The sequence below is a fragment of the Ranitomeya variabilis genome, chromosome 2, assembly GCF_051348905.1.
Source record: "Ranitomeya variabilis isolate aRanVar5 chromosome 2, aRanVar5.hap1, whole genome shotgun sequence".
Taxonomy (NCBI): Eukaryota; Metazoa; Chordata; class Amphibia; order Anura; family Dendrobatidae; genus Ranitomeya; species Ranitomeya variabilis.
In genome coordinates, this window is record NC_135233.1 from 393994973 (window position 1) to 394012386 (window position 17414).

Below are 17414 nucleotides of genomic sequence, written 5' to 3' on the forward strand. Positions count from 1 at the left end.
CTGGGTATAGGGTGTTTTAAAAAAAAAATAATTTAAATTAAAGTATTTTTAAGGGACTACAGTACATGTTATACACTTGATTACTCTCCCTGGCTCTACAATACATGTTTTTTGTTAGTCCCTCCCTCTAAGAGGTCTCTGACACACCGGGTTAGCATGTAGTGAGAGTAGAGTCTTGCCCCTACACCCTGGCAGCACCTCTGCTGCCCCCACTGGAGAAGAAGGGGTAGGTTATAGAAGGACAGCAAAGACTGTAGCCCCCGGGCAGCAGTCCTTACATGACTGACTCCAGCTGACTACTTTCCTGGACAGCCAATCTATGACCTGGCAGTGTTTTTTCAACCATTATGTAGCACGACAGGGACTCTTCATGACAAGCCCCTATACGCACATGTATATTGTCTACAACTTGGGTAACCCTCCCCTTGCTGAGTGGGACAGGGTCAATGGCCTGGATGCTTAGGGGTCTCGCTAGCGTCCTACACCTCACGCCATTGGTCTGGACAAAGAGAGCATCGTACCAGATTAACCCTCGACCTACCTAATCCCACAAGCTAAGCAGATCATGACTGTTACGGAACTGCAACACAGAACTTGGATAGAAGGGGGAATTCTGTCCCTGCACTGAAACTAGGCTGATACCCTACGATGGAGTGGGCAACCCATTCCTTGCGAACAGACCCACCGACGATCCTAGGTTAATCTCAGCGAAGACCTATAGATAGGGGAAAGGAGGTCCCTGAAAGATCTAAGGTCTGGATATAAAAAGAGGACACCTCCTAATAGAAAACACAGAGATGGCTGCAAAAACCAAATGAAAACAGAAAATAAGGATAACAGAACCAGAGATCCCAGAACTGCATAAAATCCAACACAGAAAGCTATCAAAGCAACTAGCCAGAACTCTAGCGGATTAACACTGTTGTCTAGCAAGGAATGGGAGGCAGGTGCTGGGTTATAAAGGGTGATACAATCACCTTACCTAAGACAACCCAGCACAAGGGGAAAAAGACCAGCAGCCAGAAAGCCACAACAAGATGGCGGATGGTCAAAAACAAAACAGATTCTAACAGTACCTCCCCTTTTACGAGGATCCTCCGGATCTTCTTGGCAGAGCCATATTCGGAAATCTCCTGTGAAAAGCCTTAATCAGCATTGAGGCCGAGCCATCCTCAGCTTTCACCCAGGAATTATCCTTGGGACCGAAACCCTTCCAGGACACGAGATACTGCAACCTTTCTCTGTGCCACCTGGAATCTAAAATGCGTGAAATCTCAAACTTGCTGTCCTCATCAACTGGAGGAACAGTCGGCATCGCCTCCTTATCTGGTGTGTCAACTTTCTTCAGTAAAGATACATGAAAAACTGAATTCTCCAGGACAAGGGGATGTCTAATCTCACCGCTGCTGAGTTGACAACCTGAACCACTTTGAAGGGTCCTACAAACTTAGGCCCCAGTTTTTTAGAAGGGATCTTCAAATGCAGATTCCTAGAGGACAACCAGACCATGTCCCCAACTGCAACAACGCATCCCTTGTTTTCTTGCCAAAATATTTCTTTGACCTCCTATTTGCCTCCTTCAGATTATGGTGTACATTGGTCCAAGCCCTGTCCAAATTTCCAGAAAAACTCTCCTCCTCACGCACCGCTGCCCCAATCTTTGAAAATGGACCAAAAGATGGATGCCTCCCTGTACAGCAAAAAAAAGGAGAACACCCAGCTGAGGAAGAAGTATGATTATTTAGAGCAAAGTCCCCTAGTGGCAGATATTCTGACCACATCTCCTGATTGTCTGCTACAAAACATTGCAAAAACTGCTCGATGTCCTGGTTCTTCCCTTCAGTCTGTCCATTGGACTCCGGATGATAACCTGACGAAAATGACAAATTAACCTTTAATCTGTCACAAAAAGCATGCCAAAAGCGAGCCACAAACTGTGGTCCTCTATCAGAAACAATGTCCATGGGAACCCCATGGAGCCTGACAATCTGTTTCTCAAATGCCTTAGCTAGAGTCTTGGCTCAGGGAAATTTATTGAACGGGACCAGATGACACATCTTAGTAAACCGGTCCACAACAACACAGATGACAGAAAAACCCTCAGAGATTGGAAGATCGGTGATAAAATCCATAGCAAGATGTGACCATGGCGAACTGGGAACCTCCAAAGGACACAGCAACCCTGCAGCCGGGGCATGTGAGGCCTCGACCTAGCGCACACAGTACACTGACACACCCACTTGATGATTTCTCTTTGCCACCCTGGACACCAGAAACTTCAACCGATTGACTTTCTATTTTCCGAAATCCCTGGATGACCCGCCAACCGAGACTCATGACATTCAGCAAACAAAGCTCTCCACAAGGCTCTAGGCACAAATAATTTACCATACGGAGTGTTATTTGGTGCAGTATTCTGGGTCTCTAGGATGCAACTCTCCAACTCAGAACCCAATGCTGCCACCACCACCTCTCTCTGCAAAATACATTCCTCCATCTCAGTATTAATTGCTGGAAAGGAACTACGAAACAAGGCATCCACCTTAACATTCTTTATCCCATGGATATATGTTACGGATAAATGAAACCAGGCTAAAAACAGTGCCCACCTAGCTTGACGGGCATTCAAATGTTTAGCAGCATCCAGATATATCAGATTCTAATGATCAGTAAAAACCTGTATCTGATGTCTAGCCCCCTCCAAAAAATGTCGCCAATGCTCAAACGCGAGTTTAATAGCCAACAACTCTCTGTTCCCAACATCATAGTTGAGCTCAGTGTCCGAAAATTTTTTAGAAAAGAAAGCACAGGGATGCACCCCATCCTCTCCCTCCTGGGACAGAACTGCCCCCACCCCTACTGAAGAGGCATCAACCTCTACCAGAAATGGCTTGGTCTCATCTGTCTGGATCAAAACAGGAGCAGAGCTAAACCTCTCCTTGAGATGCTCAAAAGCCTTAACAGCCTCAGAGGACCATTGAACAGTATTAGAACCCTTCTTGGTGAGATCAGTCATAGGTTTAGCAATCACAGAAAAATTCTTTATGAATTTTCTGCAACAATAAGCAAACACTAAAAATCTCTGAACCGACTTCAAACATTCAGGCCTAGGCCACTCCAATACCGCCTGAACCTTCACCGGGTCCACCTCAAACCCATCACTGGAGACAAGGTACCCAAAAAAACTCATTTTCTGTACCGCAAACTTGCACTTCTCCAATTTAGCAAAGAGTGAGTTTTCGCAAAAAATCTGTAGAACTTCACGGACTCTCTGCCAATGCGACTCCAGATCGGACAAGTAGATCAAAATATCATTCAAACAAAACGATAGCACACCTACCGATCAACAACCTCAGAATGTCATTAATGAAATTTTGAAAAACCGCAGTTGCATTAATAAGGCCAAAAGGCATCACCAGACACTCAAAATGACCTTCTGGGGTATTAAAGGCTATCTTCCATTCATCGCCTTCCTTTACCCACAGCAAATTATATGCCCCATGAAGGTCAATCTTAGAAAACCACTTTCCTCCGGTTAGTTGGTTAAACAAATCTGGAATCAGCGGCAACGGGTAAGGATTGCACACAGTGATCTTATTAATCTCCTGAAAATCCAGACACGGCCTAAGGCCCCCATCCTTCTTTTTGACAAAAAAGAATCCTACAGCTACAGGGGACTTAGAAGGTCTTATATGACCTGCAGCTAAACTAGTCTGTAGGTATTCCTTTTAGGCCTCCCTATCAGGAATCGTCAGATTAAATAAACGACTCGGAAGTGTGGCACCTGGGAGGAACTTAATAGCGCAGTCGTAATCTCTATGGGGTGGTAGAGCTTGCGACTCAACCTCTGAAAATACCCTCCAGAAATCCTGAATGGCTTCAGGTAGCTCCTTCTTCACAACAGCAGCTATGTCAACATTACAACAATTACCATAACACCCCTGACCCCAGGACCTTATAGTACTAGACGACCAGTCCAGCAATGGATTGTGCATTTTTAACCAGGGTAACCCAGGACGACTGGGCAAGGTAATTTAGCGAGAGCAAACAAGTCTATGCACTCCTGATGCTCCTTATTCACAGTAAGTGGGAACCCGGTAACCTTTCGAGAAATACACCCATGTTCCAGAGGAGTGTTATCAATAGCAACAACAGGAATAGGAGATGACAATGGTTCAGAATCAAACTTATATTTGTCTAGGAATTGTGGATCAATGAAATTAAGTGCAGAACCACAATCCACCATTACCTGAAAATCAATGGAATGACCATGATATGTGGTATTACCAGAAAAAAAAACTCCTGCGGATTGTAAAAACGCAATATGAACTGGAGTGTTACTCCTACTGACCTTTTTTTTTTCTTTGCTTATGCAAACATCCCATTGCTTAATAAAATGGTCAGCCTTACCACAATACAAGCTTAGCCCTTCAGAAAACCTCTTCTCCCTCTCCTGGGAATGAGAGGACATCGCCCCAAGTTGCATCAGTTCCCCGCTGTCGACGGGGCTATCCTGAGAGACGGGGTTCAGCATTATAAGAGCCTTCTCTTCATTCTGTCTGCCTCTCAATCTTCTATCCACACGGATAGCTAACTGCATAGCATTTTCGAAAGTATCAGGTGCAGGATATGTAATGAGCAAATCTTTCACTCAAACCTGCTAAAAACTGACTCTTGAGCGCTGGGTCATTCCACCTGACCTCTGACCATCTTCTGAACTGGGTGCAATACCTCTCAGCATCAACAGAACCCTGTTTAAGCCGTCTGAGCTCTGCCTCAGCTGATGTGACCCGATCAGGATCATCATATAACAACCCCATAGCAGAAAAAAATGCTTCTACTGATGTCAAACAAGGATCATCAGGATGTAATGAAAATGCCCAGATTTGGGGTTCATTTTTCAATAAAGATATAATAATCCCCACATGCTGTAATTCACTACCTGAGTATCTGGGTCTAAGCTGAAAATATAGTAAACATGCATTTTTAAACGTAAAATTTCCTGCCGTTTACCAGGAAAATCCTCAGGTAATCCTACCTTAGGTTCTTCAGAGCATGCTCCAGAGTAATTACTCACGTGCTGTTGCAGGTTGGCTACTTCCAAAATTAACCCTTGCAAGCGTTGAGCAAGTTCTTGGATGTTGCACATATTGAAGAAATCCAGGAAATAATTTTTTTTGTATGGCTGGACAAACTGTTATGGAACTGCAACACAGAACTAGGATAGAAGGGTGAAAACTGACCCTGCACTGAGACTAGGCTGATACCCTTCGATGGAGTGGGCAACCTATTGCTTGCGAATAGACCCACCGACGATCCTAGGTTAATCTCAGTGAAGACCTATAGATAGAGGAAAGGAGGTCCCTGAAAGATCTAAGGACTGGGTATAAAAACAGGTCACCTCCTAATAGAAAACATATAAGGGAGCTGTGGGCCCATCATACCATGTATAAGGGAGCTGTGGGCCCATCATACTGAAAATATGAGAGCTGTGGGCCCACCACACTGTCTGTAGGAGAACTGTGTGAACATCATACTGTGTATAAGGGAGCTGTGGGCCCATCATATTGAATATATGGGAGCTGTGGGCCCACCACACTGTCTGTAGGAGAACTGTGGGCCCATCATACTGTGTATAAGGGAGCTGTGGGACCATCATACTATGTATAAGGAAGCTGTGGGCTCATCACACTGAGTATAGGGGAGCTGTGGGCCCACCACACTGTCTGTAGGAGAGCTGTGTGAACATCATACTGTGTAGAAGGGAGCTGTGGGCCCATCATACTGAGTATAAGGGAGCTGTGGGCTCATCATACTGAATATAGGGGAGCTGTAGGCCCACCACACTGTCTGTAGGAGAACTGTGTGAACATCATACTGAGTATAAGGGAGCTGTGGGCTCATCATACTGAATATAGGGGAGCTGTAGGCCCACCACACTGTCTGTAGGAGAACTGTGTGAACATCATACTGTGTATAAGGGAGCTGTGGACTCATTATACTGAGTATAGGGGAGCTGTGGGCTCATCATAGTTAGTAAAGGGGAGCTGTGAGCCCACCACTCTTTGTGTAGGAGCTGTGGTGACATCATAATGTGTATAGAGGAGCTGTACATTGGGGGACACAGTGCACATTATTAATTGTTAAATGAGCACTTAAAATGTGGACACTTTTCTTGGCACTTGCACAGGGGATTAATATTTTCTAGGGGGCAACGTTTACCATCTAAAGGGCGCAAATGAGACTTTATTATTATTATGTTAGGGGCACTGTGGTGAGCATTATTATGTGGGGCACTCAATATTGGGGTATCAGTAGAGTGAGTAGTTTGGCCAGGTTGGGAATAGATGGGGACGGTGCTGGAAATGTGAGCAGTCAGATGTGTCTTTGTTATAATCTCTGCAGATGAGTTGTAAATGGATGAAGTTGCCATGTTGGTCTAGGCCAAATGAATAAGACATGAAAAATGAACAATGCCATCAGAAAGAACATCATCTGTAAGTCACTATATATAACTGTGCTGTGATCTCTTACATGTTCTGCAGGACTGGTATCTACCATTATATGCCACCATATGGTGGTAATATCAGTGTGCCACCATAATTGTAATCAGGATTACCAGTTAGGGGCCCACTCAGATTTTTTCAGCCCTGTGAGCTGAACCCCTCTCATCTGGCTAGATTATATTCCCCCAGTATTTCACAGGCCTGTCTAAATGTTGTTGAGCAAACTGTAAAAACACACTTGAACACACTTTTTGTTCAGAAATGGAGTCTTGCTTGGTGAGCTTGCATACAAACCATTGAGGTTCAATGCATTTCTTATAGTTTTCTGTGAATAAATTGTACCCTAACTGGCTGATTCCAGGTTTTCTGTATCTCCACAGGTGTCCTTGGCTCTTAAACAATTCTTCTGATAATTCTTTTCACTCCTCTGTCTCAAATCCTGCTGGGAGCACCTGGTCGTGGCCAATTTATGATGAAATTATATTCTTTCCACTTCCGGATTATGGCCCCAACAACGCTCATTGGAGCTTTCAGTAGTTTAGAAATTCTTCTGTAACCAATGCCATCGGTATGTTTTGCAGCAATAAGGTTGTTAAGGTCTTGAGACAGCTCACTGGTTTTGCCTATTATGAGACGTTTTTTTGTTGGACCTTGGTAATGAGACTCTTTTTTATATGCCATCAGTTGAACCAGCTGTTATTATTTTCACAAAGTGGTAGGATTGCTATCTATCTATCTATCTATCTATCTATCTATCTATCTATCTATCTATCTATCTATCTATCCATCCTGCAGTATATATGATGTAAAGCTCTGATCACGGTATTCATGTCCGTTGCCTCTAATACTTTATGAAGCTGGTCTTTGGTCTGGTAGGAAGCCTTAGTTGTGATTAGGTTCTGCTTCTTGGTGTAGATTTGTTTTATCTGCCGATTACAGATGTAATTCCTGGAGGTGAAAATAAAGGAGAATTTCTATTGCTCGGGGACATTACTCAGATATTTTAAGAAAATGCAGCCTGGACATTAAAGTTTCAGAATTTGACTGTATTAAGGCGGCTGGTGAGATCTATCTAATTTCAATGTGCGCTCTACCTCCGTGTAATATAATTCAGCCTTCCCATACAGGTGAATTCAGTTTTTAAGATATTAAATTTTAATGGTTAATGACTTAGGAGACACAATGGTGCTGTGTCAAGGATTCCCAGATATTACATTTATGGAAAATATATAGCTGTAAGTGAAATGTGCGGCTTTTGTCTCCATTGGATTAAGTATCAATTGTATTCAGTGGCGGTTGCAATATCTGCGCTGTAGAGGGGATTTTCGCATATATATGGGGTGCGGAGAGAATATCAGCCTCGCCTTGTAATGTGGTTAGGGCGCCACTCTGTTTGTATATACTTATTGTAAAGCTCGTATGTATCCCAGTGTACAGAATTGTGCTCTATGTACAATGTTACATTATAGATTATACAATGTTGCAACTTCCATGATGCAGATTTTCCCACAACAGTGAATAGTGATAGACTGCGCTGATGTTTTTTTCGTTTTCCAGGAATCATTTTGGAGTCCATTTATGTAGAACCATTACAGTCTGTTGGACATTCTACTATCGCCAAATCAGACAGATAACAGCAAGTTCCTTCTCTCTTGCAGATTGCTGGAGAAGAAACACTATTATGTATAGTCTCTGGGAATTAGGCACATGTGAAAATATCACTGTCAGAAAGTTGATTATAACTGGTATAATCTCCTGTTGCATTTTTCCCGTGGAAGTGCTGAAGGGAATTGAACCATTGTGGACAGATTCTCGTTTTTTCTTCTTTTTTTCTTTATTTTACCATTTTTGACCCATAAGGTTATAAACATATATTTTCAGGGGTGAAATTGTTGAAATAAAAAACAGGCTCTCCATGCATATGTCACGACTGTCACACAGCCACAATACATGCAGCTGCGGAGCCGAGCAGCTGATCAGTCGGAGTGATCCAGGTAGCCGGGTTCCCTCTGCAGCTTAGTCAGTAAGCGCTATAGCTTGCCAAAAAAGCCCTGACCCGATCAAATTCATGACATTGGTATTGTCGACTACCGAGAATAAGTGCCTTCCCATGGGGTCATCGACCCCCTTTTTCCAACCCCGAATAACGACATGAGTCCCAAATTGGATATAATTGGCCACAGCGGCCTTTATTATAAACAAACAAAACAAATAACAGTAACATGAGCTGGGAAAGTGTCCTTGAAGCTAAAAGTCTGGTGTTAACCATAGGATAAACTAGTGGACAGGAAAACCAACCGTAGTTTACTCTCAGCCGTTACTCCACAGGCTCAAGAGCACCAAAATACCCCGAAGGGTTACCATTGTCCACTTCCAACTTAGGAATCTGGCCCACCGTTGCCAAGATTCCCCCAAATCACCAGACCCACAACCAAAACTTATTCCAACTGAAGAATCCATATCCCGACGGATCCCCCAGGCCAATTTAGCACCAACTCCAAGGACCCCTCCCCCGCCACAACGAGAGTACTTGACCCCCTCAAGTACCTGAGACCTTACCAATCTTAACCGCTATGGCTCGTTCAATTCCAGACTGCAGCCCCAGGGCCCACAAGTCAATGCCCACGGCGTTCAAATGAACGCCATCACCTAAAAGAAATTCGTCACCCCCACGTTTCAACTCAAAATGGCGCACACGGCCAGGCCCCCGTTCCGCACCACAAAACCAGACACGGCCCAATTCACCTTGATGCGGGCTTTATTGATCTTGTCCACCGATCTAGCATGCCTCCAGAATTTTCGGGGAACAATCTCCGACCACACGACAGACATTTCCCGAAAGGAAACCCATAACCTGAGTAAGTCATGCTTGATGTCCCGAATTAACTCATGACAAGGGCAAACTCCCAAGTCGTTTCCCCCAACGTGCAACACCAAGATATTGGACGGCCTGTCCAAGCGAACACCATTTTGTACTTCCTGCATGACTCTGTTCCAGCCTAAGCCCTGAAACCCCAGCCACCTGATGACAGCCACGTCCCTGGAAAAGCCGAGCTGTCTTCCATCCTGTCGGACGTCTGCCCACTTTGTGCCCCAATAAATGTAGGAGTGGCCGACAATCCAAACCAACAGCGAGGATGAACCTAGAAAATATAAATAACTTAAAATTGCAGACAAAACAAACGAGTTAACCGAACAGTCAAACCTCAAGGCCTAACGTAACTCTGATAACGGCCAGACTCCCACCGACCTATCCTCTGTACCACAACAGGAGCCAAACCACTCAGCGCTGCCTCCATAGCAGCCCCAATCCGGAAACAATAAGAGGCAAACCTGGAAGAATCCACTCCGATGGCCACCAAAGCCTGCCGAAAAACCGCTATAAACTGGTATTTAGAAAGAAAAGACCCATCCTCGTGACGCAATAAAGGCCCGCCACTACATGGTTGAAGACTATCAAAAATCTGCAAACAATGTACCGGACACATAACTGAACCCGGAACGGCACCCAAAACCACCTTTTTGCCCCGTCCCACCTGATCCGTCTTCAACTTCCGAATACAAAATTGCAGCGACCCCCCGGTAACAAAAACATCCCCGGCCTGAAACCCACCTTGACAAACAGTAGTAGGAGACACCAGCTCCCCAATTCTCAAAGCTCTAAAGAATGCCAAGGAAAAGGCTAGCGCAATAATGCAGCCTCAAAGCTGGAAACACAGATATCATCCAGCCGTACCCCAAACTGCTCCAACATCTCAAAAGAAACCGGGCGCCTGCAATCGCCTTGGCTACCTGCTCTTCTCAACCCCTTCACAGCTTGCTTTACCAAAAATGACTGTATGTCATTTGTCAAATGTAAACCCCGCAGCCGGAAACCAAAAGCCAAAGCCGCTATTGTCCTGTCGACCTTTGCTGCCGACCATCCTTGATCCGCCCCGTGTCTCAACCACAACAACAACGCCCCCACTTGATCCTGGCCCATATCCGCAACTCCATACGATGCCAACCAACTCTCCCAAGTGCTCCATACCGACCGATAAACCAACCACATACTAGGCGCCAGGGACGCTTGAATTAAAGGTTCTGCAGCCCGGACACCACGCTCCATAGCTCCGCCGGGCATTCCAGCCCCGTCTCCTCGGCATCCGGAGCCAGAGACCGAAAACGCTCCCACTGGAAATGAGACAAAGAGTCGGCAATGCAATTAGTAATGCCGGGCACATGGGATGCCGTAAAATAAGCATTAATTGATAAAAAAGACAAAACCAGCTGACGGAGAACTCTGATCACAGGGGGCGAAGCTGTCCTCAAACTGTTAATGGCATACACAACCGCCATATTATCACAATTAAAACGAACCCTTTTATTTCGGAAATCGTCGCCCCACAGATGCACCGCCACCAAAATCGGGAAAATCTCCAACAAAGTAATGTTCCGTACTAACCCTGTTTCAAACCATTCTGCCGGCCATTTCGCAGCACACCAACGGCCCCCCAAAAATGGCCCCAAAGCCAATACCACCTGATGCGTCGGTAAATAACGCCAAGTCAGCGTTACCCACCGCTTCTTCCATCAACAATGAATGCACGTTGTAACAAGCCAAAAAACGGTCCCAAACCTCCAAGTTGGCCTTGTGTTCAGCCGACAAACAAACAAAATGATGGGAGGCATTATCCCCAGCCGTGGCGCTAGCCACGAAAACCCTCCCCATTGGGATAATTCTACACGCAAAATTCAGTTCCCCAGGAGCGACTGCACTTCACGCAGCGGCAATTTCTTCAAGCGTCTAGCGCGGGCCACCTCATTCCTCAAGACAAGCACCTTGTCAACCGGCAACCTAAACTCCCACTCCACTGAATCGATGACAATGCCTAAAAAAGACAGACTTGTGCACGGACCCTCAAGTCTTGCCCGGTGCCAGCGGGACCCCAAAACACTCAGCTACCCAAACAACTGTCCTCAACAGGACCTCGCAACATTGAGACTGATCAGGGCCTATGCACAAGAAGTCATCCAGTGAATCACAGAATCCAAACCGGACACATCCCGTACCGCCCATTCCAGAAAGGAACTAAAGGCCTCAAAATAAGCGCATGACAGCGAACAGCCCATCGGCAAATATCTGTCAACATAAAACCCGCCGTCCCAATAACAGCCTAACAACCTCACGCTATCGGGGTGAACCGGCAATAAACGGAAAGCCGACTCAATATCGGTCTTAACCAACAACGCCCCCTTACCGCAACTGTGCACCCACCTAGCTGCCTCATCAAATGACGTATAAACCACCCAACAAAGTTCTGGATCAATCCCATCATTCACGGACCTCCCTTTTGGGTAGGACAGATGCTGAATGAGCCTAAACTTGTTAGGCTCGTTCTTGGGGACCACACCCAAAGGCGACACCACCAAATCATCCAAAGGAGGAATGGGAAAAGGTTCAGACATCCTGCCCAAAGCAACCTCTTTACTTAACTTTTCTGACACGACCGATGCATGTAACTCAGCCGATCTAAGGTTCTTCAAACTCGGTGGTACAACGAAAGGCGGGTATGCAAAAACCAACACTAAAACCGGCCTGGAGCAACTCCGCCCTTTCCCTGTCAGGGAACCTATTTAGATAGGGGGCCATCGCGTCCAACCTCACCGGCGTCACCCCCTTTTGAATTACACTCTGGCTTCCCTTTTTTCTTGAAACATCTGGACGCTCCATGTGATGAACTGTTGCAGTGCGAGCACAAGTGCTTGAACTTGCAAGTTGCTCCGAACTTACACTGGCCATCATTGAACTGCCAGCACACTCCGTGCTTCTGACCACCGGATTGCCCTGATTGACCCCCGGTTCCTGAAGAGCTACCTTGCGAAGCGCCTTGGCCGGAAGTTCCGGCCCCGCTTTGAAAGGAGTGACCAAACTTTGTTGGTGCCATCACGCGCAACCACAAACCAATGTCCTTCTGATCCCAACGGATCACAGGACGAACCGCCTTCCGCTGCCTAAACTGTTCGTCGTACCACAACCATGCTTGACCTCCATATGCCCTATGCGCCTCACCTATAGAATCCATGTAGCAAAACAAGGCGGAGCAATTCTCGGGAGCCTTCTCGCCAATAACGTTCGCCAAAATCGCAAATGCCTGAAGCCATTTCACAAAAGTCTGAGGAATAAGGCGCCATCTCCGTTTTTCCTCATCCTCCTTCTTACTATCCTCCTTCTTGCTCTTATCTAAGTTAAATTTCTCCAACGGCAAAAGCGAAAATATCTCCACGTACTCGTCTTTCCAAATCTTTTCCCGCACCTCCTTCTTCAAATGCGCCCCTAACGGCCCTTCAAAGCAAACATATACCTCACCGTGCGCCTTATCGTCTAGATGAATGCCCCCTTCTTTCTCCTTCTCGGTCTGCACAGATACCGAAACTGGCTCAGCCGACCTGTCCCGCACCGTCGAACCAATACCCGATAACGCCAACCCCACCTGGGACGATCCCACCCAGGCTGACAATGGGGACGGTCCTGACCTACCACTGCCCAACCGCGACAACAGCTCTCGTACACCCGACAACAACTCCCCCACCCCCTCACAACTCTCATCTGCCCGCATACCGACTCCATCACCCCACTCTACATATCCCCCGACCCGATCAGCAGAAATTGAATTAGGCGTTGAAAACGCCGGCGACACACGATACACAGATTGGTTCTCACCAGGCTGCAGGGGAGCTGTGATCTTCCCAGCCGCAGATGCTGTAGCCGTCCAGCCATCTCTCGATCCCGATGCCGTCCTTGGGCCCTCCTGGATGTGAACTTCGCTCCTCAAGGCGGCTCCAGCCGACCTGACCCCTGCAGGGGACCGTGATGACTGTCAGCCTGGTGTCCTGGAGCCCCAGGCCCTGACCCGCTATCCGAAACGCCGCCGTCTGTTCCCATCACACGATAGGATGCAAGCCCAGTCGCCGGTGTGGGAGGGGGATCGTGCTCCCCAGCTGTATCCAGCAGCCCCGCTGGATCTGGGGTGCTGCCCACCGCTGCTGCTGGAATGCTCCCCCGCCGTCTCGTGCTGCTGTGAGAGGCAGGCCGACAAGCCTGGCCATCACCGCGGTGGCCCGCCGCGACATCACTCCAACCGTTGGTGGCTTTGGCGCGCGCAGGCCCCGCCCCCCGAAGTGATGGGGAAGAAGGCCTGACTGCCGCCGCAGGCCCCAGCGCGGCTGATGGATTCCTCCCAGGCCGTGGCCTGCTCGGGCGCTTGCGAGAAGGCATGCGGTCTGGAGGATTCCCGGAGGGGCTCCTGCACCGCCGCTGGGACGCCAGGATTAAATCGGGGGATAGGCGCTCCGGAGGCCGCACTCTCCTGGACCGCCGCTCACCAGGCCCGGCCGCCTTGGGATCCACGCCGCTGCCGCCGAGGAAGCCACCTGCGCCTCCAACCAGCCGGGAGGCTGTGACACCACCACCGCCCGCAGCTGTGACAACACGCAGTCGATGGAGGCCATCCCGGTAAGCGCTGGTGTACTGCTCAAAGCCCTCTGAATGGGAAGTGACCAGCTCCTCTCCCCACCAACACTATACCCCCTCCAGCCACAAAATGCCCTCCCCCTATAGCGAACCCCCCGCCCCCTTATTCCTGCTCCAAACCCCCTGTCATGGCGGCTTCCACGTACGCCGCCCGTGGGGGGGAGGGGCGGCTCGCTCCAGCCTGGTCTCTCATCTCTACTCTGTCACATAAGACAGCCTTAGCAAAGTAAAAATGACCTCACCATAGAAATAGAAACACACAACCTATTTAATATCAAAGCACAATGACAGATTTTTCATGTTTAGTTTAAAAACGGTCTAAAGGTTATCCCTCTTATTTACTTGGGATCAGTCAGAGCATTCTGGTGCAGAACATGAACATAAACTGATGGTGTCGCTGTCAGGGGTAACATCATCCATTTGTCACTAATAAGAGTGTTGTTCTCTGTAGGCGCCAACCAGACCCTGGGCGATGCATGCCATAATATTAGAGGTATATTCGACGACAGAAGTTGGCAGAGAGAAAGGATGGGCGAAGAGGACAGTGCACTGAGGATGAAGGAGTAAAAAAGAGGGCAGACGGAGTGGAAGGCAAAACAGAGGAATACGGTGATGGTGGGACAGATGAGAGGCAAAGTCAGTATTTTTATGTAATATTTTTTTTATTTATACCCCACAATTTGTTTACTGTGGGGTCTGGAGAGAGACCCCGGAACACGATAAAAACATTCAATTTGATTCAAATAACTTTGATGCAAATTACATTTCCCTGTCAAATTTGAGTGATCTGCCTAATTAGAATCTTGATAGATTCGCTCATCTCTGCTACACTCAGATACAGTGTAGACGTCTTCCCTCTTCTGTATCTTTATTATCCTACATGGACTGTAATAACACGAGGAGCCGTTCTATAGGAAATGCCTCGTTATGGTTTAATTTGCAGCCGCTGATTTTATTTCTATTATTAAACAATCTGCTCAGTGTTTTTGGTTATTTGCTTCCACTGAATAATTACTACTGAACTTCTCTGGAGGCTCCTGAAACGCCAACAAACAATTACTTTCATATTTTCATAAAGCATTTAGCGAATATGTTTTTCTTTATTACTTTCCAAATGATTCCATTCTGGCAGCCAGAAATCTATAATGCAGCCATTTTCTCCCACCACCACCGGCGCTATACACATCGACGCTGCCTGGAAAGCAGAATGTGAGGTCCTGCATAGTGAACTAGTATTTTTCAATTACAGTGTCAGCTATTAATACGAGCTCAGCGTGGCCAACTGCTTATGTTCCAGTCACTACTTAAAAAGAAAATTGATTACACTTAGTTTCTGGATTTCAATCGACGGAATGTGTCGGCTGTTTTTATGCCAAAAGAACCAACATCTGTTTGCTGAGTCAGGAGTATCTGTGTAAGGACAAGAATGCAGTAATCCCTCAACTTCACTTTCTTGTAGGGATGTTGACCAAACAAAATCAAGATAATATTGTCTGGAGAGGACAATGGGGAACGCAGCGAGATGAAAATATTTCTATAAAACAGTAAAGTATGCAAAAAAGATTGAAATTTTACACACACGAAAAGCCAATAATTGTTTATATTGAGAATAAATCTACATGGAAAGTGGAATTACTGTATAATTAAGATGATGCAAATCGACTCACAAGCATTGGTCTTAACAACCAAGTCGATAACCTGGTGTCACTAGTAATGGGCGGACCCGTGGATGTTCAGGTCTCTCTGGCTCAGTTGAACATTTAAAATACGTTTGGTTCAGGTACCAGAAAAGTACCCAAATTCGAACCCGGACCCCATTCAAATGAATGGGGGTCTAAACATCTGATGCTTCCCACGCTGTTAGCTCTTTGACAGTGCGGGAAACACCGTCTCGGAACGTCGGTAAGTTCATTACCGCCATTCAGAGCACTGCAGTTCCTGCACTGTCACACAGATAACAGCGTGTGAGCCAGCAGTTCTGACTGGTGGAAAAAAGGTTAAAGGCATCAGCTGATGAGAGTACTACTCATCATCGTACGTCTGATGTCGCTGAGAGTAGGCGAGGCTGATGAGAGTGTTCACCAGTGACACCTAAGAAATTAATAAAATTTAAAAATTACATATGGTCCCTCTGTTTTTGCTAACCAGAGCAGGTGAAGCTGAAAGCTGGGGGCTGCAGCCCTCAGCTGTCAGCGTTATCTTGGCTGGTCATCAAAAATATTTAAATAATTTAACAAAAAGGGCGTAGGGTCCCCTCATTTTTTTACATCCAGACAAGCTAAAGCAGACAGCCTGGGGCTGATATCCTCAGACTGGGCAGGGGCACTGGATATTGGCCACCAGCCTAAAAATAGCAGCCCATAGCTGCCCCAGAAAAGGTGCATCTATTAGAAGCGCCAATTCTGGCACTTTGCCCAACTTTTCCGACTTACCCTGGTGTTGTGGCAAGTGGGGTAATATCTGTGGGGTTGATATTAGCTTTGCCAACTTGTCTTTGGGAAGAGCCAGGCAAAGCACCAGAATTGGCACATCTAATAGATGCCCCTTTCTGGGAAGACTGCGTGCTGCTATTTTTAGGCTGGGGTGGGCCAATATCCATTGCCCCTTCCCAATCTGAGCTTGTCTGCTTTAGCTTCGCTGGTGTCAAAAATAGGAGAGAGAGTTATTAAAAAAATGTCATGGTAACGCTCTAGCTTTTATTATAATGGCTGATTAGCACAAATAGAGCAGACCTCACTGCATTTTTTTTACACAGTGTGACCTGGCTAATCACAGCCATGCCAATATTTGTCATGGCTTTGATTTAGGTGGCAGTGCCCACACTGGCAATGCTTTTTGATTGGCTGTGCTGTATAATTTCAACAAACATTGTTTGGGCTGCCGAACTTGATCAGAAGCACTGACTTTCTGGAATAAGTTCAGGGTATTTGCACAAATGCTAGGTGTTCAGTACGGAACCTGAACATAAGGCTGCGTGTCCACGATCAGGATGGCCGGCGGTATCGCCGGAGCGGCAAAGCCGCTCGGCGCTAAGCCCCGCCCCCTTTCTGGGACGCGATGATGCCGGATGTGTACTGTACACATCCGGGATCATCGCACCCCTTGCCATAGGGCCCTGTGATATTACTTGCAGCAGCGTCGCCGCAGGTAGCACGGACATGCTGCGATCTGAAAAGGCGCGCAGCGTGCGGGTTTCCACGCATAGTGGACACGGGATTTTAAAAAATCCCCTCCACTATGCTGGAACATCTGGACGCTGCGTGTTTGACGCTGCAGCGTCAAACAAGCAGCGTTTACTTACCGTGGACACACACCCTTACCATTGAGGTTCACCCATCCCTAGTTGTCACTGCATGGGAGATCTGAGAATTGACACGTAAATCGCGGCATGTGCA